This window comes from Amblyomma mixtum, chromosome 9 (assembly GCF_055824585.1).
Source record: "Amblyomma mixtum isolate Tamu chromosome 9, ASM5582458v1, whole genome shotgun sequence".
In the NCBI taxonomy this organism is placed as follows: Eukaryota; Metazoa; Arthropoda; class Arachnida; order Ixodida; family Ixodidae; genus Amblyomma; species Amblyomma mixtum.
The window spans coordinates 64,136,566-64,160,850 of NC_143020.1; the positions used below are offsets into that span (position 1 = coordinate 64,136,566).

The 24,285-nt window shown below is 43.6% G+C and overlaps 1 long non-coding RNA gene across 1 annotated transcript; it reads left to right on the forward strand.

Annotated features, from left to right (window-relative positions):
* Positions 1–12,735: 12,735 nt before the first annotated feature.
* Positions 12,736–23,459, forward strand: LOC149329379 (uncharacterized). The gene is made up of 3 exons (XR_016285564.1): positions 12,736–20,462; positions 20,752–20,805; positions 23,403–23,459. It is a non-coding gene; the product is annotated as an uncharacterized LOC149329379 (long non-coding RNA).
* Positions 23,460–24,285: the final 826 nt, after the last annotated feature.

Consider the following 24,285-nt stretch of genomic DNA (forward strand, 5'->3'; position numbering starts at 1 on the left):
ATGAATATTGCCTGTTCCTCTCTGTTGCACGTTGTGGAGTCTTCCCCATACAGGACACCGCTTTTATGTGGAGTAACTGAAAGCTTATTTAGCAAAAACTTGCGCCTGCTAGCATCGGTCCGAGAGAGTCTTAACTTTTCATGTGCAAAGATTGTATTGAGTTCGTTCACTCTTATGCGTTGTATGTTTTGAGAGAGACCAGACAGCCTTCTCTGGACACCAGTTTTGAAATTCATCCCCATCGAATACGTTGCAATTTTGCTATAAAAACTAACCATTTCTGTCCATTGTTATAAGCAATCCATCACCTGTAATGAGAAATGTGATTTTAAAGTCCATGTCAAATGTTTAAAGGTTTGCCACCCGTAACAAGCAGCGAATTTGCCTATTATATCCTGTATTGTAGGACGACTTGAAAATTGGTGTTGGAAAAATATTTCTGCCAATGAAAGGATGATTCTGATTTGGAGTTGAAGTCATCACCATCATCAGCCTGACTATGGCCACTGCAGGGCAAAGGCCTTTCTCATGTCTCTCCAATTAACCCTGTCCTTTGCCAGTTGCGGCCACCCTATCCCCGCAAACAAGATCTCATCGGCCCACCTAACATTCTGCCACCTTTGCTATGCCTGCCTTCTCTTGGTATCCACTGCGTTACCCTTAAGGACCAGCAGTTATCCTGCCTTCGCATTGCATGCCCTTCCCAAGCCCACTTCTTCCTCTTGATTTCAACTAGGATGTCATTAACCCGCGTTTGTTCCCTCACCCACTCCGCCCACTTCCGATCTCTTAACTTTACACCTATCATTTTTCTTTCCATAGCTTGCTCAGTTGTCCTTAAATTAAGCGGAACCCTCTTCATTAGCCTCCACGTTCCTGCCCCATAGGTGAGTACCAGTAAGATACAGCTGTTGTATACTTTCCTCCAGAGGCATATTGATAAATTGCCATTCATGATGTGAGAGAACCTGCCGTATGCGCTCCACTATATTTATATTCTTCTAGTTATTTCCCTCTCATGATCTGGATCAGCGGTCACTGCGAGCCCTTAATAGACATATTCTCTTACTACTTCCAGTACCTTGCTACCAATTGTGCTATTTCCTTGCTAGACTGTTCAACATTACTTTGATTTTCTTCATGTTAATTTTTAGCCCCACCTTCTGCTCTGCCTGTCTAACTCATTTATTATGCTTTGCAGTTCTTGTCCTGAGTGTCAGCAGCGAATCGCAGATTACTTAGGCATTCACCATTAACACTTATCCCCAACTGTTCCCATTTCAGGCCTCGGAATACCTCCTCTGAACAGGCGGTGAATAGGATTGCTGAGATCATGTCTCCCTGCCTGACATCTTTGCTTATTGGAATTTTATCATTGACTTTTTGAAGGACTATGGTAGCTGTACAATCGTCATAAATATCTTCCAATATTTTCACATAACACTCTTCTACACCCTGATTCCACAATGCCTGCATGACAGCTGAGGTTTCCACTGAGTCAAATGCTTTCTCGTAATCAGTGAAGACTATACATAAGGGTTGGTTATATTCTGCACATTTCTCTGTCACCTGATTGATAGCGTGAGTATGGTCTGTTGTCGAGTATCCTTTACAAAAGCATGCCTGATCATTTGGTTGATTGAAGTCTATGGTTGTCGTCACCTATTGGCGATTACCTTAGTAAATACCTTGTAGGCACCTGACAGTAAACCAATCGGTCTGTAATTCTTCAAGTCCTTGACATCTCCTTTCTTACGCATTAAGATAATCTTAGCGTTTGGTACGGTAGCACTTGGTACGGTAGAGGTCACAAGGCGTTGTGTATACAGGGTTGCTAGTTTTTCTAGCACAATCTCTCCTCCATCCTTCGACAAATCTGCCGTTACCTGATCCTCACCAGCTGCTTTCCCCCTTTGCATTATTCCTAAGGTTTCCTCCTTCGTTACTGGCGGGATGTCTCATTGCTGTGCTCTGCTGCCCCTCAGTAATGTTCCAATTACATCTGCTACTGTATAGATTTGTGTAGAACTCTTTGGCTTCTTTAACTATCTTATCCATATTGCTAATGACATTGCCCTCTTTGTCTCTTAGACATACACCTGGTTTTTACCTGTGCCTAGTTTTCTCTTTACTGCTTTTAGGCTACCTGCGCTCTTTAGAGCATGCTTGATTTTCCCCATTTTATACTTCGTAATGTATGCTACCTTGCGCTTATTTATTAAGGGGGTCGCAACAAAGATGCGATATGCTTAGGATGCTAAAGTACGCACCGTCACAAATGTCCTCCAGCAAAATTTTTTTTATACGTTTTTTGGAAGCCGAGTTATTTGTAGTCAAAATTTAAATTCCCGCGCCTTTGCGCCTTTCCGTCTCCTCTCGTCACTTTTTGCACGCTGAAATGTCGGTCGGTCGACCGCCGATGTGTGTGGGAATCTCCCAGGGAGCGGAGGCAATGCTTGCTAAACTGGTTTGGCATTGACGGCGCTGGCACGGCGAACCAATGATGGCATTTTGCTACTGACGTAAAGAGGGCTACATGACTCAATGCGCGGGGATTCAAGCGAAAGCTCGGCATCTCTGGTCGCCTCAAGGCACGGAAGGGGGAGTTCTTGGAATTGTATTCTAAATTATTGGCTCGCTTTTGAGGTCTTGTACGCGGCATGAACGGTCGATGGCTTGTACTGTATGTAATGCAAGCATTTTATAGCCAACCTCAAACACCATTTTCAAGGGCCCTTTAATGCACACAAAAGTGCCACACAGAATTCTTTTTTTTTTTCGGAGGAAGGGTTGTATCTCTATCTGAACTGGAAATGGCGATATCCAGCCGGCAAAGCCACTTTCACGTGTGTGTGGTGTTTGATTTTCCAATTCTCTGACGAGACATGATAGGAGAGTTGAAATCGGGGTTAGTTCGTACATACTTATGAAAAACCAGCCAAAAAGACAAGGACAAAGGAGAGACGAGGCACACACAACGACTGCCGTTGTGTGTGCCTCGTCGCTCCTTTGTTCCCGTCTTTTTGGCTGGTTTTTCATAAGCATGAGACATGATCACCGATATTGTCCCCAACATTGCAGAACTAACACCACTCAATGTGTTTGTCATTCCTTTGCAAATTTCAGCTGGACTCTTCAAGCTCGATTTCATATTTTGAGGAAAGTATACTTGCCACTGTTCTATTTTGAATGTCTCCCGGTCTTTTCACTCTGTTTGCTCATTGGAGAAAGTGTGCTTGTTTACGTGTCTCGTGTTCTTATATTAAAAAAAAAAACATGGTTATCAAACTGAGATTTTATCAGTATCTCAGAGGTTTCTTAATAGCGAACAAATTCGATCCTTTGGTTGGTGCATGCTAGTTGTAGTCGGTTATGTGTCATAAAACTCAATGCAAGAGAAATGTACGCTATCTTGTGAGCGATATTTGGTCTCTTAATATTTGCGCCAACGAATATTTAAAAAAAAATTCGGAAGTCTCTGTATGTTGCGGAAAAGGGACCAGGGAGCTCGCACACTAGGGTAATACCTCCTCTACTCCACAACAAATGTGCCGAAATCTATTACAACTGCCGCAGTAGAACGTTCTACAATTGCAATTAACGAAGTGCACCTCCAAAGGATCTCATTGATTAGCGTCACGTAATCACATTTTCTGAAAATAAGCCCGGAGAGGAGCGGTATTTTAAAACTCTACTCATGATCAGGTTCTTGTAACAAATTTAAGGCCCTGGTTATGCAATGAGTTCAGCTAGGTATGCGTGACATGCATTGCGCATGGCGGCATCGAGCTGGTTGCTTTCTAGTGCTGTGCATTTTACGCGTCGGCAGATTGTAGTTTCAATACAGTGGAGAGGAATCGCCACATATAGTTTCTATTCGGGCAGTACGCAGTGACGACGAGCAAACTGTTGCACGTACAAGTTAAGCCGGATATAAAATTCAAGCGTTGTGCTCCATCGGGTGCGATATCGAAACCAACAGTGTCAAAATTCGACTTTGCTTTCGATCACACTGGAAGGTCACAAGCATAGAGCTATACCAACTCAACTCGCCACTCACAACCCACAGAGTTTTTAATAAACTATAATACCTTGTGCACAAATCAAACTTGTCTTCGTCAATGATACCTAATTGAGGTTGACTATATGGTCCTGATAATCTCTTTTATTACATATATTTAACCGTGCCCACGCCAACCGTGAGAGAAGATATGTAATGGCGCAAGCTGCATCGCGAGTGGCATCAACATGTGTACACTTTTCATGTGTTGCCAGTTGTGCTAGTTCTTCTGTCTGTTGCTTTACATATTCGAAAGCGGAAACAGTCCTTTACCGCTGCCAACATGCCCCAAGAAAGTGAGCTTCAGAACATAAAGGCATGTTTGTGGTTGAGCTTGAGTCCCACTTGGGACAGGTGCTTGAGAACAGCACGAAGGCTGGTCAGGTGCTCCTGTTGGGTGCTGCCATGGACAATGATGTCGTCGATGTAGAAGAGGACAACCTTGCACCCTTTTAGACTCAAGTGCATTATCTTCTGAAAAGCTGAAGGTGCCGAAGCAAGGCCAAAACAAACTCGCTTGAAGCGGAAGAGGCCATTATGGGTAATGAATGCGGTCAATTCCCGACTCTCAGGGCTGAGCGGTACTTGATGGTAAGCTGAGGTGAGGGCCAACATCAAAAAATACTGTGACCCAGCCAGGCTATGTAGAAGCTCTTCCCTTTGAGGCAAGCGAAAGCTGTCAACCACAATAGTCTTGTTCGGCTCACGCACATTCGGATGGAGCCATCCTTTTTCTGAGCAACGATGATGGGAGAAATCAACTTGGAAGCGTTGACCTGTTCAATGATGTCCTGAGCTTCAAGCTTCTGGAGTTCCTCGGGCACTTGCTGTCGAATGGCAAACGGCAACCGTCGGAGCTTGCAAGCAACAGGAGAAACGGAATCCTGCACTCTGACTTTGTGCACGGAGCCAATTTCGAGTTCCTTGGAGAAGAGATGTTCGAAGTGTGGACGTAGCTCAGGAGGTAGGAGAGGCGTATCAGGTGTTATAGAACGACATTCCAACGATGCACCTTTGATCTTCATTTGTAGGGCTGCAATGGAATCCAGACCCAGCAGTGTTGTTCCTCCTGAGACAATGTACAAAAGGATGCAGGCGATACGGTCGTGGAACTTTGCTGTGGCAACAAAACACCCTTGGACTATAATCCGAGACATAGAATAGTCCAAGAGTTGAACTGCGGTTGATTTAAGCGGGAAAGTATCAGCAAAAATTGGTGGTACAGGTCTTCAGAAAATATACACGGATTAGCTGGTGTCAGTCAGGAAGCGGATGGACTTGCCTACAAACAAGACCAAGGCAAAAATTCCGTTTTTTTTTTACCTTCAACCTTGAGAATGGATGCCCTGCTGGAGCCATCCGGCATCGACGGTGTGTCAGCACTATCTGCGACTTCCTGAACTCAACTGGACGCTCGAACGACTTCCAAGAAACTCTAAATGGCCCATCTTGCCGCACCAATGACACTTGCGGCTGCGGGCTCAGCATGGGGGGTGTTCGCCAGGTGGGCCGTAGAACCGCAATGGTAGCACATTCGCTCTGGTATTGCAGAAGAAGGTTGCGATGGGTGACATTGGCACTTGCAGCAATGGGCCTGAGGTGGTGCTTGCCCCGATCCGCACTCGCATCCAACACGCTGTACTGGGGCGACCTCCTCAGCCAATTCCCTGGCTTCACGGGAAGCTTGTTCGCACTGTCGAGCAAGGAGCATGTACGGTGCACGACAGCGCCAAGGAGGAGCCTTCAATCTCGCGCAAATAGCAACTCATGGTCTTCTCCACCAGCTGGTCCCTGATCATATCATCCGCCATGTTCCCAAACCCCAGCAGTCGCCGACAAGGCTGTGAAGGATAGTGATGTACTCATAGGTTGTCTTTCCTGGAGCCTGGACTTGATGGCGAAAGAGAAACGGTCGAGCCGATCTGTATTCTCTCTACTTCCTCCTCTTCTCTCATGCACGCTAGTGCGTGCAGCGGACCTACCACACTTCGCTGTAATGCTATCACAATTACAGCGACGTTACCCGAATCACCCTTCTCTACCCCAGTGCGCCAGCTCGTCTTCAACGCCACCGGCAGGGGCAGGAGTACGATGGCCTCTTCAATCAAACAGTGGCTACGAGGAATGTTGTTCAGAGTGCCCTCGCGACCAACCAGTTTGTTACCGATGTGGTCTGGTCGGTCACATCTCCAGAATTTGCCGGGGACATATTTTCCGCTACCAGCCCCAGTGGTCGAACCCCCGCCTGAGTTCCAATGCACCTCTTCGTGACCTTATCTTGACATCTCCTCAGCTCCTCCTCAGAAATCACATGAGTATCACCTATCAGGGTACTCTGTTGAACATAGCTTCATGCATCTAGCGCAGGTTGCTGCAATTGTATACTTTAGTATGTACTCATGCCTGACTCATATTTAGACATACATTTTAATTTCTTGACGAAATTATTTGTTTGACAGAAGCCTGGCAGACAACTCGAAATACAGTCAACATTTGGAAGGCTTGGAATGTGGTATGCATTTCCATGCATGAGGTAAGGAAAGAAACCTTCTCACACACTTCTAGACTACTTAGACTTCTCTTTATCATAGAGTATATTCCTAGCACATCTATAGCTTGCTCTGAATAATGTAGCTGAAGAAAATAGGAAAAGTACCCAGTAGTCTGCCAAATTTATCTATCTTGCAAACTAATTTAAAGATGACCGCATAAGATTAGTAGACCGTCGAGCTTTTCGCATGTTTACTGCTAGTAATTGCTTTCCTCCACTGTGCCGTCCCATCTTCTGAATGTATGTCATTGATAATTAAAGAAAGAGCGAAAACTGCAGAGCTGCGCTGAGTTTTAATAATAAAACAGCGATCATTGCAATGAATAACATTCACTTCTATAATGTGTCATTGATGAATCTCTGTATTGCATCAGAGCCAAGGTATCCGGTACGTCATAACAAACTCCTATTTATGCCTCGAGGGTTCACTTGATGATTTTATGCATCTTGCCGACAATGGTGCTACCGTCGACAAATTATGGGCCTATTTTTCAAACACGGTGGAACATTGTATTACGAACTTTATTCCAAAGCTTTCAAAATGTACAGGGAAGAAGAATCCCTGGATCACAAGAGAAATCATACACATGAAACGGAAATTAAAAAGAAAACGGAGGGCAAACAGGATTAAGTCTGTTCCTGGCGATAGCAGTGCAATTAGCCAAATGAGTAAGCAACTCAAGCATCTTGTCAAGGTGGCTAAGGACAAGTTCTATAATGTAACACTAAAAAAATTTTTAATAGAGGCACCTACTAAATTTTGGCACTATGTTATTCCTGCAAAGCCTAAAAAGAATGGAGACAAAATTAGTGCAGAAAGAGCTGAAAACCTGAACTCGTTCTTTTCATCCGTCTTCACTTCTGACGACGGCTTGTCACCAGAAGTAGCAGACGCTCCTGGCTGCCCTCCAGTTCAAGACTTAGAAGTCTCAGAGCAAGGAGTGCTTAACTTGCTGCTTCAATTGCCTGTAAAGAAAAGCCCTGGCCCTGATGGAATCCCCAATGAATTCCTGCTTAGATATGCAGAGTGGGTTACCAAATACCTAACAAAAATTTTTCAAATATCCATTACCTCGTGTTCTTTCCCGTCCGCTTGGAAATATGCCAAAGCTATTCCGGTCCATAAGAGTGGCTCTACATCGGTTGTCAATAATTTCCGACCAATTTCTCTCCTTTGTACATGTTCTAAGTTGCTTGAGCATATTGTATTTAAACACCTTATGGAATATCTTGAAAATAATAACATACTTCATCCTTCTCAACATGGGTTCCGAAAAGGCCTTTCTACAATTACCCAGCTCATAGAAACCATTCACGATCTTTCCGAGGGAATAAACAGCCGTGGTCAAACTGACATATTATTCTTGGACTTTTCAAAAGCATTCGATAAGGTATCCCATCCAAAGTTGCTGCTAAAGATTAATGCTATATTCAGGAACTCCAAAATAACACACTGGTTTTCTTCCTACCTCACCTCCCGTGAACAGTTTGTACACCTCGAAGGTTTTCAATCGTCTTCTTCCCCTGTGGTTTCAGGTGTTCCACAGGGAAGTGTCTTGGGCCCCCTTTTATTTTTAGTCTTCATAAATGACCTCCCAAAAGCTATCACAGTCCCAATCAGACTTTTCGCTGATGACTGTGTCGTATACAAAACAATTAGGACCCCAACTGATCAAGAAGAACTGAACGCTAATCTCCATGCAATAGAACATTGGTGCGCTAAGTGGCAGATGGTGCTTAACTCTGATAAATCCGTAATTATGTCTGTTACTAGAAAGAAAAATATAATGATATACCCTTACTCCATTGCAGGTAAACCAGTTAATAGAGTACATCAGCATAAGTATCTCGGCTTAACCTTCACTTCTGACCTTTCCTGGAATACTCACATAAATAATATATGCTCTAAGGCACGCAAAACAATTTGGGCACTAAGACGCAAAATCCGTAACGCAGCTCCCGATGTAAAAACACTCACTTATAACACCCTTGTAAAACCTGTAATTGAATATGGTAAAATTGTTTGGGATCCTTACACTGCGTCTAACAAATTAAAAATTGAGAAAGTTCAGAAACTTGCTTCCCGTTTTATTTTCAATAAATATCGCCGAACTGATTCACCGACCGAATTATGTAAATTAGCAAACCTTAAAAGTTTAGAATACCGCACTAAGGTAGATAGGCTGAAATTTCTTTACCTTTTAATCCATGGCCACTTGAATATCAACACATCACCATATTTTACAATACACCCTAATGAAACATCAAGACATCACCATTCCATGTATATTCCTGTGCCGCGTTCTTATAACGATTGTTTTAAGTACAGTTTTTTCCTCGTGTTATTAAAGAATGGAACATGCTGCCAGAGTCCATTGTAAATATTAACTCCCTCGACGCCTTTATAGAATGCCTAAAATCTTGCCTGGACCGTAGTACACCAATGTAATAGTTTTGCCTCAGCACGTGCATGCGTTATTCTTATCTACTGTTTGATTTTTCCTTTGTTTTTGTGTCGATATCGCAGTTGTGAAATGTACCTTGTTTTGAATGTGAATTTATTAGGTTTTCCACTCCTGTAATAGCCTGAGAAAGGCTGACAGTATCAATAAATGAAATGAAATGAAATGAAATCACCTATGCAACTGTCGTGGCGTCTGCAGAGGCCTGTGTAGTTATATGTTGGTTTGAAAAATTCCTGTATATAAGCTACTGACCTAATCATGAGCAAATATCGCTCACTAAGTAGCAAATTTTGGTTTATGTTCTTTGAGATTTAACTAAACACTGGTAATTGCCTGTATATTTCTAGAATTAAGAAGAAACTCCTGTTGGCTGCGCATGCAGTTTCCGCAGATGTGAGCCAGTTAAGCATCTGATCCGATTTTTGTGGTGTTTTAGAGGAGGGGTGGCTCTTCTTTTGGCTTCAGGGGGGAAGTGGTCTTTAAAAAAATTTCTGCTAATCAAGTCATAATTATGGAATCTTCATGGAAGATGCATTTTTGAATGCTGATTCCAAATATGTAATTTAATTTTATGCAAAATGTTCTTGTACACTTTGCGTAACTTTTTTGCCGAGAGCTTTCAAGAAATTTTTTTATAGAAAACTTGCTAGAATGCATGGTATTGGCTTCTCTTGACATCAAGCTCTGCAATAAGGGTAAAATTATTATCCTGCATGTTGTAGGATCTGAGTTATAAAGTTTTGAATTTTCCACTTCATTCATAAACAGGAAGAGAAATATATATTCCTGTTTCTGAAAGGTGAACTTCAAAATCCTGTGACTCAACTTCTATGACAGGCAGGATGATAACTGCACCCTTCTTGTAATAGCTTAATTGATGTCAAGAGAAACCAATGGCTTGTGTTCTATCAAGTTCCTCTCAGCAAAGTTTCTATAAAACACGCAGCAAAATGTAACATAAAATATTGCTTAACTTCAGAAGGACTTATTGTACATAAAATGAAATGAACGCTTGGCATCAGCATGCAAAAGTACGTGTTCCTTGAAGAGTTTATAATTGTGACTTCATTTATAACATTTTTTTTTGAAAACCGCACTTCTCTTCATTTTTGCAAGAAAATTAAACGGCATCTTCGAGGAACTCCTCAACTTGCCCACCCACTGAGCCAAGCCTTCGGTTGCTTCACCGACTGGCAGTGGGGAGCAGCCCATTCTTATGGCTGCTCAGACAGCGTTTTGGGAAATTGCATAAGCGAGCGGCACCACCCAGTGGGCAATAAACTCCCTTGGATGTCATGTGGACGTTTTGGATGTCCATGGGACGTCCAAGAGAGTTTTGATGGCCATTGGGCAATTTTTCATCAGTTACAGAAAATCCAGGCTAGCGCTGATGTTTTATATAACTTCTTAAACAATACAGACCATAATGCTATCTTGTACATACTTCACATTACCACATATTAACAACATTTTTAGAACAAATAAACTGTGAATGAATATATATTACAAGAATGTTTAGGAAACAAAAAATATGAAGAATGCGCAGCATCTTATGCTAATGGTTCAAAATCAGCACGCTACGTTGGAAGTGCTGTAGTACAAAACAATTGGGAAAGAAGAGTACGGCTATCTCAGAGTGTGTCCATCTTTCCTGCAGAGTGTTACGCTGCGTCTGTGGCTGTAGAAAAAACAGTAAATGATAACATCGAGAACAGCATCATTTCCACAGATTCTCTGAGCTTACTCGCCTCACTTCACTATGAGAATGCAGCCGCACCACTAGTCAGAGGCACCATACACAACGTAACAAGAGAGCACAATAAATAGACATGAGAAAATATTGCTGTGGTCCGACCAACATCGGAATCAGTGGCAATGAGAAAGCAGATCATTGTGCTGCGCAGGCTCGGTACAAAGAAATCAAGAGTGAATATTTCCTATAAATGATACTCTGTAAGCTCTATAGACTATAAGCTTTCAACCACCATCGTTGAAATAATTAGCCTATGTAACATTTGTATGGCCCAAACTGGAGTATGCATGTGCTATTTGAGACCGTAATCAAAATGATCTAATGAACTAGAAGCGATACAATATCACATCGCTAGGCTCATCTTCTCTTATTAGTATCAGACAGGTGTCGCCAGACTAAAATGCAATGCTCATCTCACAGACTTAACTGACCGACGTCACATTGCAAAACTATGTCTATATCACCAATTCGATTATCATGTTCCGTTCGAGTCTGTTACCATATTTTCATTCCTCTCTACTGCACCTCCAGCTGCACGAACCAAGAAAAGACCACCTTTCTTCCGCATGCCCGCACATCTGTCTTCATTTTTTGTGAGCACTGCGAAAGACAGGAATGACTTGCCTGGCCACGTCATGCTCCATACTGACTGATTGATCACTATTCAAGTCATCAACTGAGGCATTGTTGTATGCTCTGTAACCCACCCCTATATGTAATTCCCCTTCAAAGGGCCTTTCAGGTAGTAAGAAACAAATAAATAAAAATTCTGAAATGAAACACTGAAGTAAATCTTAAGATACACCTAGTAAAAGCTTTTATAGCAGAATTGATGTCATGGTCACTTAAATGAATATACATAGAAAAAAGTTGGTTTAAAGATCCTTCAGGTAAGTGCTAAGGTAAAGTAAGACCCACTCCATTTTCACAGAAAAGTATGGCATTTTGATCAAGCAGAGAGAGGGAGCAAGGATTAGAACTGCAATGCGGGACTTGGGTTATATGATTACTTGGACAGCATAAAAAATAAAAGCTGAAATAATTTGCTTGTTATTAAGTTTTCAGGTTGACAGCTGTTGAAGTTTGTTATCAATGTTGATCAGTCAAGAAAACTGTGTAAAAAATGTATCGAATCCCGTTAAATGTGAAGCCTGCAGGAATGTACTATCAGATGAGTCTGTGCTCACTGCAAAAATAATGCAGGCAACACAGTAAGTGCCATTAGCCCCGTACAGAAGAATTTAAATGCCTAGATTGCAGTACAAATCAATCATAAATCAGCACGTTCAGAACAATGCTCGCAAAGTTTTAAATCAGGTCACATATTAAGCAGAACAAAAGGCATGAATGCCTGACAAGCAACGCCCCTAGCTCTCTCCTATATATATATATATATGTGTCATTAATTGGTCATTTTATGTTGTTTCTGCATATATTGGACGAGCACACTACACAGCTGCTTGCAAAAGAGGAGTCATCAGCATGCGAGTTGTGCGGAGAAGTGGTCACCATAATCGCGTATTTCATGTTCATGCGCAAAGCTGGACAGAGTGGGGAAAAGATATTTTCAGATGTTTTATTCTGAATGCCTGCCAGTCTTACACCCTTGTTTGCTCATTGGAGAAAGTGCGCTTGTGGAAATGTCTCGTTTTTATATATCTAAAAAAAAAGCAAGCTTATCAAACTATCAGATTTAATAAAGCGTCCCAGAGGTTTCTCAAAAGCAAACAAATTCTATCCTTTGGTGGGCGCATGGTGGTCGCAGTCGCGTACGCGCCATAAAACTCAACGCGAAGACAAACACGTACGTACGCGATATATCTTGTTGATCGATATATATCTGCTTTTGAAATTTGCTACCAGGAATATTTTTTGTCAAAATCTGTCAGATAAATATGGAAGTCTCTGTATGTTGTGGAAAAGGCAACAGGCAGCTCACATACCAGGGTAACCTCCTCTACTCCGCAACGAATGCGCTAAAATCCATTACAACTGCCGGAGTAGAACGTTATTTATACCATCGACAATCGCAATTAGCGAAGTGTCCCTCCAAAGGATCTCGTTGCATAGAGTCACCTTATCGCATTTTCTGAAAGTATGCACGGACAGCAGCTGTATTTTAAAACTGTACACATGATCAGGTCCTCGTAACAGGCGTTTAGGATAGGCGTGACATGCGTAATGTGCGTGGCGGCATCGAGCTGGACGTGTTCTAGTGCTGCGCATTCAACGCGTCGGCAGAGTGTGGGAGAGGAATCGCCGCATATGGTTTCTATTCGGGCAGTAAGCAGTGGCGACGAGCAAACCATCGCACGTGCAAGTTAAGCGGGATATAAAATTCGGATACAAAATTGAAGCATTGCGCTACAGCGGGTGCGATATCGAAACCAACAGTTTTGCTTTCGATCACGCTGGAAGGTCACAGCTGACAGCCAGTTTTCAAACAACTATATTGCAGTGGAGAAGTACCCCCACATATGGTTTCTATTCGCGCCGTTCGCAGTGGCGCTCAGTAAACCGTTGCACGTAGAAGTTAAGCCGCGGATATAAAATTCAGATAAAAAATTCAAGCATTGCGCCCCATCAGGTGCGATATCGAAACCAACAGTGTCGAATTTCGGTTTTGCTTTTGATCGCTTTGGAAGGTCAGAACTGAATGTCAGTTTTCAATCAACTATACCTTGGGCACAGCTCAAACTTTCCTTCGTCGTTAATACTTAATTAAGGTTGTACACATGGTCCTGATGTTTTCTTTTATACATCTATTCAAACGTGCCTACGCCAACATTGAGAGCAGATGTATGATGGCGCAAGCTGCATCGCGGGTGGCATCAATAATCGCACACTTTTCGTTCCTCTGGGCCCTACTTTTCGTGTGTTGCCGGTTGTGACCGTTCCTCCAGTTTCCTCTAGTTGTTGCATTACATAATTTGTGTGTTGTCGGTCTGTAGGAACAATAAGATAGAAGGAGTGCGCTGACGTATCCTTGCGGGCTGCTGCTGTTTCTGTGCTTCTCCTGGTGGTTCCGGCTTGTTCATCATTGGTGAGGCCGTTCTGTGTTGGGGGGTTTTGGCCAAGGCTTAGGTTAAGACGCAGTTCATGCATGTGAACATGAGGGGCCGTTTCGCTGAGAGATGTCTTTGACTTCCCCAGGTGGAGGGTTGGCAGCTTGGTTTGCCAGCTTGCCTGCCCGAAGCCTGCGGCTTGAGTCCTTCCAAAAAGTGGCATTGATGAAATTCCTGTGCCTCTCGTCCCAATCGGTGAGGGGGCGATCAAAATGAAAACCCCCGAACTAATTCAACGGGAGCTAAGATCATTTACAGCCCACTATCTGCAGATCTCTGAAGTGCGTCCATTTGGCCGTCGAGGCATTGTTTGCAAGTCCTCAGACAGCGCTTGTGTAGCAGACTTGCTCCAGTGCCAAATTTTCAGCTCATTCCCGGTGAAAGCATTCATTCCCGAACAGCTTGCATGTGTCGAAGGTATTGTGCGCGGTGTCGACCCAGCATCACCCCCGCAGGAAATAGTGTTTCAGGATGCAGGAGTTGGAGTCCTTTCAGTCTGTCGATGCAGTAGAGATGTCAATGGCTCGCGTGTGCCTACTGAGTCTGTGATAAAAACTTTTGCCGGCTCTTCCTGCTCTGATGGACTAAAGCTCAGGTCGATTGTAAATCGTGTGGACACTCAGCAACCGCGCCCTCTGCAAAGCACCAACTGTTGGTGGTTCGGGCATAGCGGCAAAGCATGCAAGTCAGAGACCTGCTGCCGTTTCGTTGGAGAAGGTCGTGCTGCTGATAACTGCACCCCAGATCAGCCTCATTGCTGCCTCTGCAGCAACAACCACTCAGCAGATGATGCCGAGTGTGCAAAACGCTGTGAAGAGCGTAGCTTGTTAGACATCACCAAAGAGAAGTGGTGCTCCAGAGCTGATGCTTGCGCTCTTCTTAACAGGAAAAAAGATTCATATGCTATTCGTGTGCATGCTTCTTTTGGGGACACTGAGTCCAAATTGACTGCCTCCATTGTCACCACTGTAGAAAAAGCCCTTAAAAATGTGTCTGAGTGAATGCTAAACACATTTTATGAGGTGTTGGCTCAGTTCATTGTGGTTCAATCTGCGTCACCATCAACATCCGTTTTGGCAGCAAAGTCTGCATCTGTGTCAGCTTGTGCAGCTAGTGCTAGCTGCTCAACATCACCTGCTGATGCTTCCAAGGTCCCACCTCACATCTCTGTTCCTAGCAGTGCATGTCGCCCCGACATATATGCACAACAGATGTCGAAATGTCCTGTCCTCCGCAGAAGTGTCGTGCTTCCTCGTCACGATCTAAATCTAGTTCTCCCCTGATGAAAGCTAAAAGGCCCACCAAAACTTCCTTCACATGTTGATATCCTCAAATAAGCGGTTTCTGCCTCTTCAATTGGTCAATAATCAGGGCAGGTATCAGTGTTACAATGGAATTGCCACTCCATACTCTCTTCTCTTCTAGATTTAGAACTACTTATTCACAAGCATAACCCTGATATCGTACTTTTACAAGAAAGGTGGTTATCACGTTATAAATCATTTTCAATTAGAAACTTTACAGTTTTCGGATCAGCTCGAAATACTGGTAGGGGAAGCGGATTGGTAACCATGCTATCTAAACATATATGTCATTAGGCATGTATCTCTGAGAAAATTCTTCTCCCTGACTGCGAGCTTTTAGCGATCAAAATTTCATTTCCGCAGTGTGCCGATATTACAACTGTTAATGTCTATTTTCCTTTAGGTGTACACAGGACAGACTGTTTAGACTGCTTGGTGGTTGATGAAAGCAGTGTAGTCATTGCAGGAGATTTTAATTCCCACCATAGTGATTGGGGAAGTTGCACTGATTCCTGCGGCCAGCTTCTCTGGTCGTGGCTGTCTACAAATGCTGTACGCTGTTGCAATTCAAGTGGAATAAGTTTTATGCGAGGTGTTGCTCGCTCAGCCATTGACTTAACATTATCAGCAGGCAGGCTATAACTGATTGGTCGACAGAAGATTCGGGTACATCTAGTGACCACTTTCCTATAACTTTCACTCTCCGGTTATCTCCGCTCAAAAATAGTTATGTAGCCCATAAGTCTGTCAACCACAGTATTTATAAAAATTTGATGTCCGCCTCACTTGCCTCTATAGTCAGTACTAGCCGGGATGACAGAGCTCAGCAGACGGTTTCATTTTTGCAATGTTCAGTAGACCACTCAATATTCACTGTGCACGCAGCAGCCTCTACTACTCAGCTGTCTCCCTGGTGGACACAAGAATGTGAGAAGGCATATCTTTGCAGAAAAGCGGCCTGGAAGAGGCCATCCTGCAACCAGAGTTCATCAAATTGGTTAAATTACAAATTTTTCTCTGCATCTTTCAAAAGAACAATTGCAGAAGCCAAGGAGGAGTATATCCAAAATTTAAACGCTTATCTTTCAAATCCTCGTAATCGAAAGGCTCTGCATAGATTCTTGGAACGCAACACGAGTTCTTCAGTCCCTCAGCTCACTTCTTCAACAGTGTTATCACCACAAAAGGCTCAGGAAACCATGAAGAGTATTGCTCGGGCACTGGCGTTACATTTCCAGACGCAGAGAAACGTCCCTTTGTGCCAGCCTCACCCTCTTCGGATTATACCGAGGTTGACGCATCAGAGCTCCTCAGTCCTGGCAATGTTGCATCCTGCAGCTCTAGGAGAAGATGGTGCCGGTATTGGTACGATTAAAATTTTAGCTCAGGATTTCACAAGCAACCTCTTAGATATTGTCAGTGCTTGATTGAAAAATGCATGGAGTCCAAGCATTTAGAAGATAGCGAAAATTATTTTATTGATGAAAGATGCAGGGAAAGGATATGTCTGAGATAATATTTGGCCAATTGCACTAACTTCAAATTTAGTCAAATTAATAGAAAGAATAGTGCGTAGTCGTCTCACAAAACATGTTCAAGATGTTAATGGCATTAGCTCAGTACAGGTTGGCTTTCGTCACGGATGCTCTATATATTCTGCGCATGTGGATCTAGAGAGTAGAGTCAGGCTCTCAATATGTAGAAGGGAAGCTTCAGCTTTGGTGGCTCTTGATGTAGCAAAGGCCTATGATAGTGTAGAACATACTTATTTACTTAACAGACTTGCACAGTTACATCCTCCAACCTACATTTATGCGTGGATCTCTGAATTTCTGAAGGACAGATACTTTTACTGCACAGAGGGAACCCTATGTTCTAATACTTATTATCAATCAAGAGGAGTGCCGCAAGGTTCGGTGCTATCCCTGCTGCTTTTTAATACTTTGGTCAGTGACATCTCCATTCGTCCTGATATAACAGATTTTTTGTATGCAGATGACATAGCTTTTTTCGCTTTGGCCTGGGATATCCATTCCCTTTTACCAGATTCTGCAGGGATATTTTGATGCTGTTGGAGTTTGGTTGCACCATATTAATTCATCCCTGAAAGTTAACAAATGTGGCATACCGGTATTTCCTCCAGACACGCCTTTGCACATTTCATTAGTCCATCGCTCTAACCAGATTCCACAAGCGGAATCCATTCAATATCTGGGTGTTACTTATCACCCAACATTAGATCGGAGCCTTCATATAATGAACAATGTGTTTAAAGGAGAACACGCTCTAGGCCGGCTGAGACGAATCGCCAATAAAAAGTTTGGGATGCGCCGCGACACATTATTGTTACTATACAAAGCCTATCTACGACCTGTACTTGAATCTGGCTACATTCTGTTCTCTGGTAGCGCAAACTATGAGATATAACTCTTAATTTTACTGGAAAGACAAGCTCTACGTCTCTGCCTTGGTCTCCCAAAATCAGTTTCAAACCCTCTGCTTTATCTCGAAGCCAGTATCCCTGATCTAATTTCCCGCTTTCAACTACTCACAGCGCGAACTTTCCTCAGGTCGTTGGACCCGATGACTGATGTCAGGCATTGTGACGTATCAATGACGCGGCTGCGATGCAGGATTTCCAGTTTAAATTTATATCTATGCGGATGTGGGTGGTCACCAACAAACCTATGTGACTCATGCGGGCACGTTGAATCTGTGGACCATTTCCTTGTCACTGTCCAAATTTCTCACTTCAGAGAAAGATTTACCTGGAGGTCCCTCTCCAGGCTAGGGCTTCCGTTATCTCTGCCAGTGTTGTTATCCTTCAGTGTGAGCGCCAAAGGATTTGCATTGGGTTCAGTTTGTGGTATTCTTCGTGATTACATAATTGCAACTGGGAGGTTGATTCCCTAACTCTTGTAAAATTCTTGGAGTTTTTCTTTTTTTTTCACTGCAGTGTTCTTTGTTATTTAACTTAAAATATTCTGTCGTTTATCATTGACACATTTTTCAAAATTTATTACGCTTGGCTGCAATATTTTGTCGTAATCGCTGATGGAAATTTCCTTGTTTATGTCGCTACACCTTGGCCAATCCCCCCACGTGGGTATGCGCCATTCTTAAGGGTATGAAGAAGAAATCTATGTGCATACAAAGCAAGGATAACATTATTCGACCGCATTCGTGGCCCAGTGGTTTGAGCGCCCATCTCGGCTGCTGGAGGTGGGTGGTTCGAAACCCACCGCCGGGCGCCCACCGGTACAAAAGGGTACAAGCGTCCCCCGGCCTGGTGCTCGGCTTTCGTTAGGGGTGTACGTTTGGGAGAAGTAAAAAAGGGCCACAAGTCGGGCTTCTACCGCACGAGGCAGATTTAAGGTTGCTTGACAGGGGAACTTATCACTCATCTGTCAAGGCAACTGTTTGGTCTAAGACCCTTTTCCCAAGCATCTCTCCCTATAGAGAGCCGAGCACCAGGCCAGGGGAAATCTTGTACCCATTAAAGAAACCGGTGGGTACCCGGCGGCACTGGGGATCGAACCCAGCACCTCCCGAATGCGAGGCGGATGCTCTACCACAAGGCCACGCTAGGCCACCGCAGTCGTGGCCTAGAGGCTTGGTTGTCCGCTTCGGCTGCGGGAGGTGGTTGGTTCGAAACCCACCGTCGGACACCCACCGGTACAAAAGGGTACAAGCGTCCCCCAGCCCGGCGCCCAGCTTCTTCAGGGATGTGCGCTTGGAAGAGGCTCTGCAAACCCCTCTGTGTCCTTTCGGGGGCAAAATCAGTTTCGAACACCATCAGCCTGCAAAGGTGGTTCGTGATTCAGTTCAGAGTTCACAGTTTCGACGAAGTTTGAAGAGTTCAATGAAGTTTAAACGAGCTCGCTCTAACGTGAGTTCAGTGGTACTGCACCAACTTGAGCAAAAAGCTGCACCTTACAGAAGAAAAAAAAGGGCCACAAGTTGGGCTTCTGCCGCACGAGGCGGGCTTATGGTTGCTTGACAGTGGAACTTATCGCTGATCCGTCAAGGCAACTATTTGGTCGAAACCCTTTTCCCAAGCATCTCACCCTATAGAGAGCCGAGCACCAGGCCAGGGGAAATCTTGTACCCATTGTATCACCGGTGGGTACCCGGCGGCACTGGGGATCAAACCCAGCACCTCCCGAATGCGAGGCGGATGCTCTACCACAAGGCCACGCTTCGGTCGCGTACGGCAGCATACGCTTGTGAAGATATGCTCCGTCTTTGTACGTGCGTGCCCAAATGTCATCGTGCAGTCATGAAAGAGATTTGGGCTTATTGACGCTTTTTTTAGTAACATGAAAGCCGCAGAACTGTATGACCGCAATACCAGACAAATTTTCTTCTGGAAAATTTGCTGGAATTATTCCTTTAAACCTGCTACTTCAACACTTGCATCAGTTGGCAAGTAGATAAAATAGGCTGCAAAGCTGCATTTGTCGTTAATTTATGAACACTCATATGGGGTGTGTTTTTGGTCGTGACCATCTCATTGACTCGGTTACCAGTGAACTTTCCACACCTTATTTCTCATGTAGCAGGCTTTAGCAAAGACAGCACGTTCGTGGAGATTGCGCCGTTCGCATTTCTTCTCGGATACCTACGTTCTCTTGTGTTTGTAATCGCATAGCAAATGCAACAATTAGTTCTTTTGCAGTATAGAGCTTTGCGGTAAAAAGGGTGATTATTTATGAATTCTGTGCCGTTATGTGTGAAAACCGTTCATGGTGCGTTACGGTGACTTGTGTAAGCTGGTTAACCATATCCCGATGACGGTACCTTTAACCAGGAGTTTATGCCGAAAACTGGTACAAACAGCTTCAACGCATGTCACCAGTGTTTTTTTTTTATACTGAAGTAGTCTCCTTGGCATGCAAGTATAAAATTCTTTTTCCACATCCTAATATAGCCGCTTCACTGGAATGAAAAATGCATTATACCCTTCAGATCCACTAAATGGTCTATTTTAAAAAGCAGGACTACATCCCATAGCCATATTGAACAATGCCTGTGTATTTTTTGTGTGTGTGCTGTGCCTTTTTTGTGTGTTCTCGATTTTGCAGCTAGTGAAGGAGCACCAGTTGCCAGGGGAAGAACATTCCAGAGGAAGAACTGCAGCCAGTCTATGCTGACCCGTAGCTTGATGCCCCTGTCCTGTAAAATATGTATTGTGGGACATGTCTTTTGTTGGCCTCTGTTGGCAGACTTGAACTGACCTTCCCATGAAACCAGAAAATATGCAGGTTTGTCAATGCAGTGGCTGTTGGCTAGGTTCTAATAGGTCTGTAAATTTATAGGCAATTGTCTCTTTTTCGTGGGCGTAGGTATAGTAATCTGCATGCAGAATTAAAAGCCAATGGTGTTGCTTTGGAACTCGCTTCTTCTCAGTCTCGTCCTACTGAATTTGCACAACCTGGTAAAGCTGTTTTACGAGTGTATTCTGTATTCATTGTGTCATCCACATGACACCACGTGAGCTGTTGCACATGTAATCTTTTGTCTTAGTGAATGTTGTCTGGTTTTCACATGCAGGCTTGAGCTCCGGGGATCACAAACATGGTGTACCTTCTGGACAGAACTCATCAGGTTGGTGTCTACAGTTTTTCTCTTTTTCTCCATATATGCTTTCGTGAAGGTTGTCTTTTGACAGTCAGCGTGAAGGATATGGAAGCTTCAGTTTGCAGAACTCTGCTAAGTGACAATATTGGCCTTCGATATCCTGGAAAGTTGTGTTCTTTGAAATATCAACTCTTTACCAAACTGTCACCCCTGTGAGTTCTGTGCGATGATGTTAAAACTTCACAGGGTTTGACTCCTCCTGCGGCTGTTAGCCTTTAGCCTTGGCCCTCTCTTCAACACTGTCTGAGAGGCAAATAAAGCAAAAGAAATGGCATTGTCCTATGTGCTAAGCGTCACTAATTGCCATTCATCTAGCTATTAAGTGCACCTGGGTGGATTTTGGACAGTGCCTGTCGTGTGTCGGTACGTTGCCCACGCCTTCCCCTGTGGTTTCCGTTCCTGCGATGCACCCTCCCATGGCCGGTCTCAAGGAGGGGAGTGCCATGTGACCCTCCCTAGTTAGTTACCTTAACTAACAAGAGAGGGTGACTGCATTGCACCGACATGAGCACCACAGATTGCATGGTTGCTGCGCACATGCAGGAGAGCACTCTCTCTTGGGCTAAGCAATTTGTCGCGAATGTTCGTTTCGACGCGGCGATCCACTCTCCACTAGTGCAGGGAGGCCTTGTGGTGGAAACATTCTCCCGCCAGCTCGTTCCGTCTTGTTTCGGAACTTTTCTCATTCGGATTCGGTAATTTCGGAATTTTTTCACTTATGCAATATTCTTTCATTTCTCAATCAAAGCAGAAACATCAAGGATGAAAATTGCACGAAAATTGCTCTTGGCGTTTCGTGCCTCTGTGTTTGACACACCACATTTATCCTGAATCTTGTGCTGTATGACCTCGAATCTGCAAATGCTTGCTTACGTAATTCGATGTAACTCCAGCACTTCACACTCTTCCTTTGTCTCCTGGTTGGCGCTGTGTGAAGACTGTAGCTCTGTTAAACCTGTCCTGTATTGTGGGGTGAATTTTACATTCTATTGTATTTGATGCTGTTTACTTGTTTTTGGGTTTCCTTTTGGCTTTGCTGAAGAGTACACTATGATTCCTTGTGGTTTGTCATAAGTGACTGACCTCATTTTGTCATTCTACCAAGCATTATTGACTCTGTCAAAACTATATTCATTGCTGTGTATATCTGCACATCTGGAATTCATTATGTACAGATTTCATTTCATGATGGTGGTATGAGCTTTGATTTGTTATTGAGCTGGAAATTGTTTTATTATAATGCGAAGCCATTTAAAAAGTTGGCCTATGTTTTTGTTAAGCTGTGTGCTCTTTTGCTATACACTATTGCACAATGCAGCGCCAGTTTTACCAGATTTACTGACCTGCAGTGTTCGCTTTTTAGTTTTGCCTGACTGGTTCCCTTGCATCAAAAGAATGTCCGTAAAACGAGTGTAGTGTTGCTGTGATTTCTGCTCAGAATAATTCAACTGATGACACGCCGCACCTTTACTCGTTGTTTCTTGCCACATTCACTCTCCCTGCAACGGTGGCCTAGTCATTGGAGCGTGCATCTCGCACGTAGGATGTGCGGGGTTGGATTTCCTGTGCCACTGGGTACCCACCTGTGTTACGATACGCAAGCTTTCCCCCTGGATTCTGCTGAATGGAGTGCCTGGAAATGGGTATTCAACCCCCCCCCCCCCCGCCTCTTGTTGATGAAAGTACCACAATGCTCTCTAACCAAAGCTGCCCTTGCGTCATAAGAATTAATCACTGTCGTCACCAGCTCTCACTCCCGTTGCTGTCCAGTGAGCTCACCTCATCACCATGTTCTCAGGGATGGACTTTTTCAGTGCCATCCATGGTGTTGGAAAAGCTGGTCACCTTAAACAATTTTCAGAGCAGAGCATTGTGAATCTTGGTCACAACAGTTTCTTCCTTTTTTCAAAAACCCCCTGGTTTCTTGTCAAAATTGGAGATTCGGGTGCCAAACTTGTAAATATGGTATGCTCGCACTGCACTTAAGACAGAGTAGTGTGCAGTTTTATATGTGCTTCTACTCCATTAATTGCACTCTTGAGACGCTGGAGGCGGACCAGCATGTTGGGCAAATTCGCAGCATTTGTGGGCAGCTGTAGCCAGGGTGTTTTTACCAGTAATCATCCACCGAAAGTTCTTTTACTGTGCATAGTAGAACTGCCATAAAGTTTTAATAAAAAAATGATGGCTGTACCAATGTTTTTTGTCATTAACAGTGAATGACACTCGTTAATTCTTAAGCCTGTGTAGGCAGATTTTTGCTGCCCATCCCATGAAGCCAGAAATGATGCAAGTTCATTCTTCAATGCAATGGTTGCTGGCTCGGTACCAGTAGGCCTATAAATTTGTAGGCAATTATCAGTTTTTCTAGAGCATAAGTATTGTAGTTATCTTCATGCAGAACTAAAACGAATGTTTGCTTTTCAACACACTTCTTTTCCAGCTCGACCTACACAACCTGGAAAAGCTGTTCAACGGGATTGTAATCCATATTCACCGTGTCATGCACAGAACACCACATGAGCTTAGTGTCTTAGTATATGTAATGTGGTTTTCACATGCAGGCTTGTGCTCCGGGGACCACAAACATGCTGCACCTTCTGGACATCACTCACCAGGTTAGAATCTACACTTTTTATCCATATATGCTTTCCTGAAGGTTGTCTTTCAAAGAACAGTTTCTAGGATACGGAAGCTTTAGTTTACTGAACTGTGGTGAAGTATGGTGATATGTGTCTTCGATATTCTGTAAATTTGTTTTCTGTGATATGTGAACTATACTCACCGAACTAGGACCTATATGGGTTCTGTTCATTGATGCAAGAAATTGTACGGGGCACCAAGGCTTCCTTAGGCCTCTAGCCTTGACCTACCTACACAGACTAAAAAAAAAAAAATGTCATTGGGCTAAGGTAAGCTTAGAGCTACTTATTTAGCTATTGACCCTTTCCAGTCGAGTGTATTTTTTCCAGTGAATACTGCACCAGTCAGCATTATGGTCTTTCTAGCCCATAGCAAAGAAAGTGACTGCCTTACCTAGATTTGGTTATAGGCACATATTTAAACCATTTTTGTTCAGCTTTGGTCGGGTCTCACCTTTACTTGTTTAGAGTGTGGTACCTCGCAGGTGGAGGCCAGGCTTCCTCTCGCCAATCTTAAAAAAAAAGCACCGTTTGCCTCCTTTTATCGTTCTCTCACTGCATACAGCTCGCAATCCTTGAAGCAGGGTGCACATAGTTTTCTTTGTCAGGAAAGTCACATTCTTTTCTACAAACTTATTCCACAACTGTCAATAACATTCACCTACTGGAATGGAAGTCATGCCATTATTTTTTGGCAGCATTTATTGGCCTTTAAATCCATGTCATGAATGAAATAATTTTGCATCAGTGTGGGGAGCTATCCTCAGAAGGAAAGCCAAATAGTTAATTTGCAGGCTACAATAAT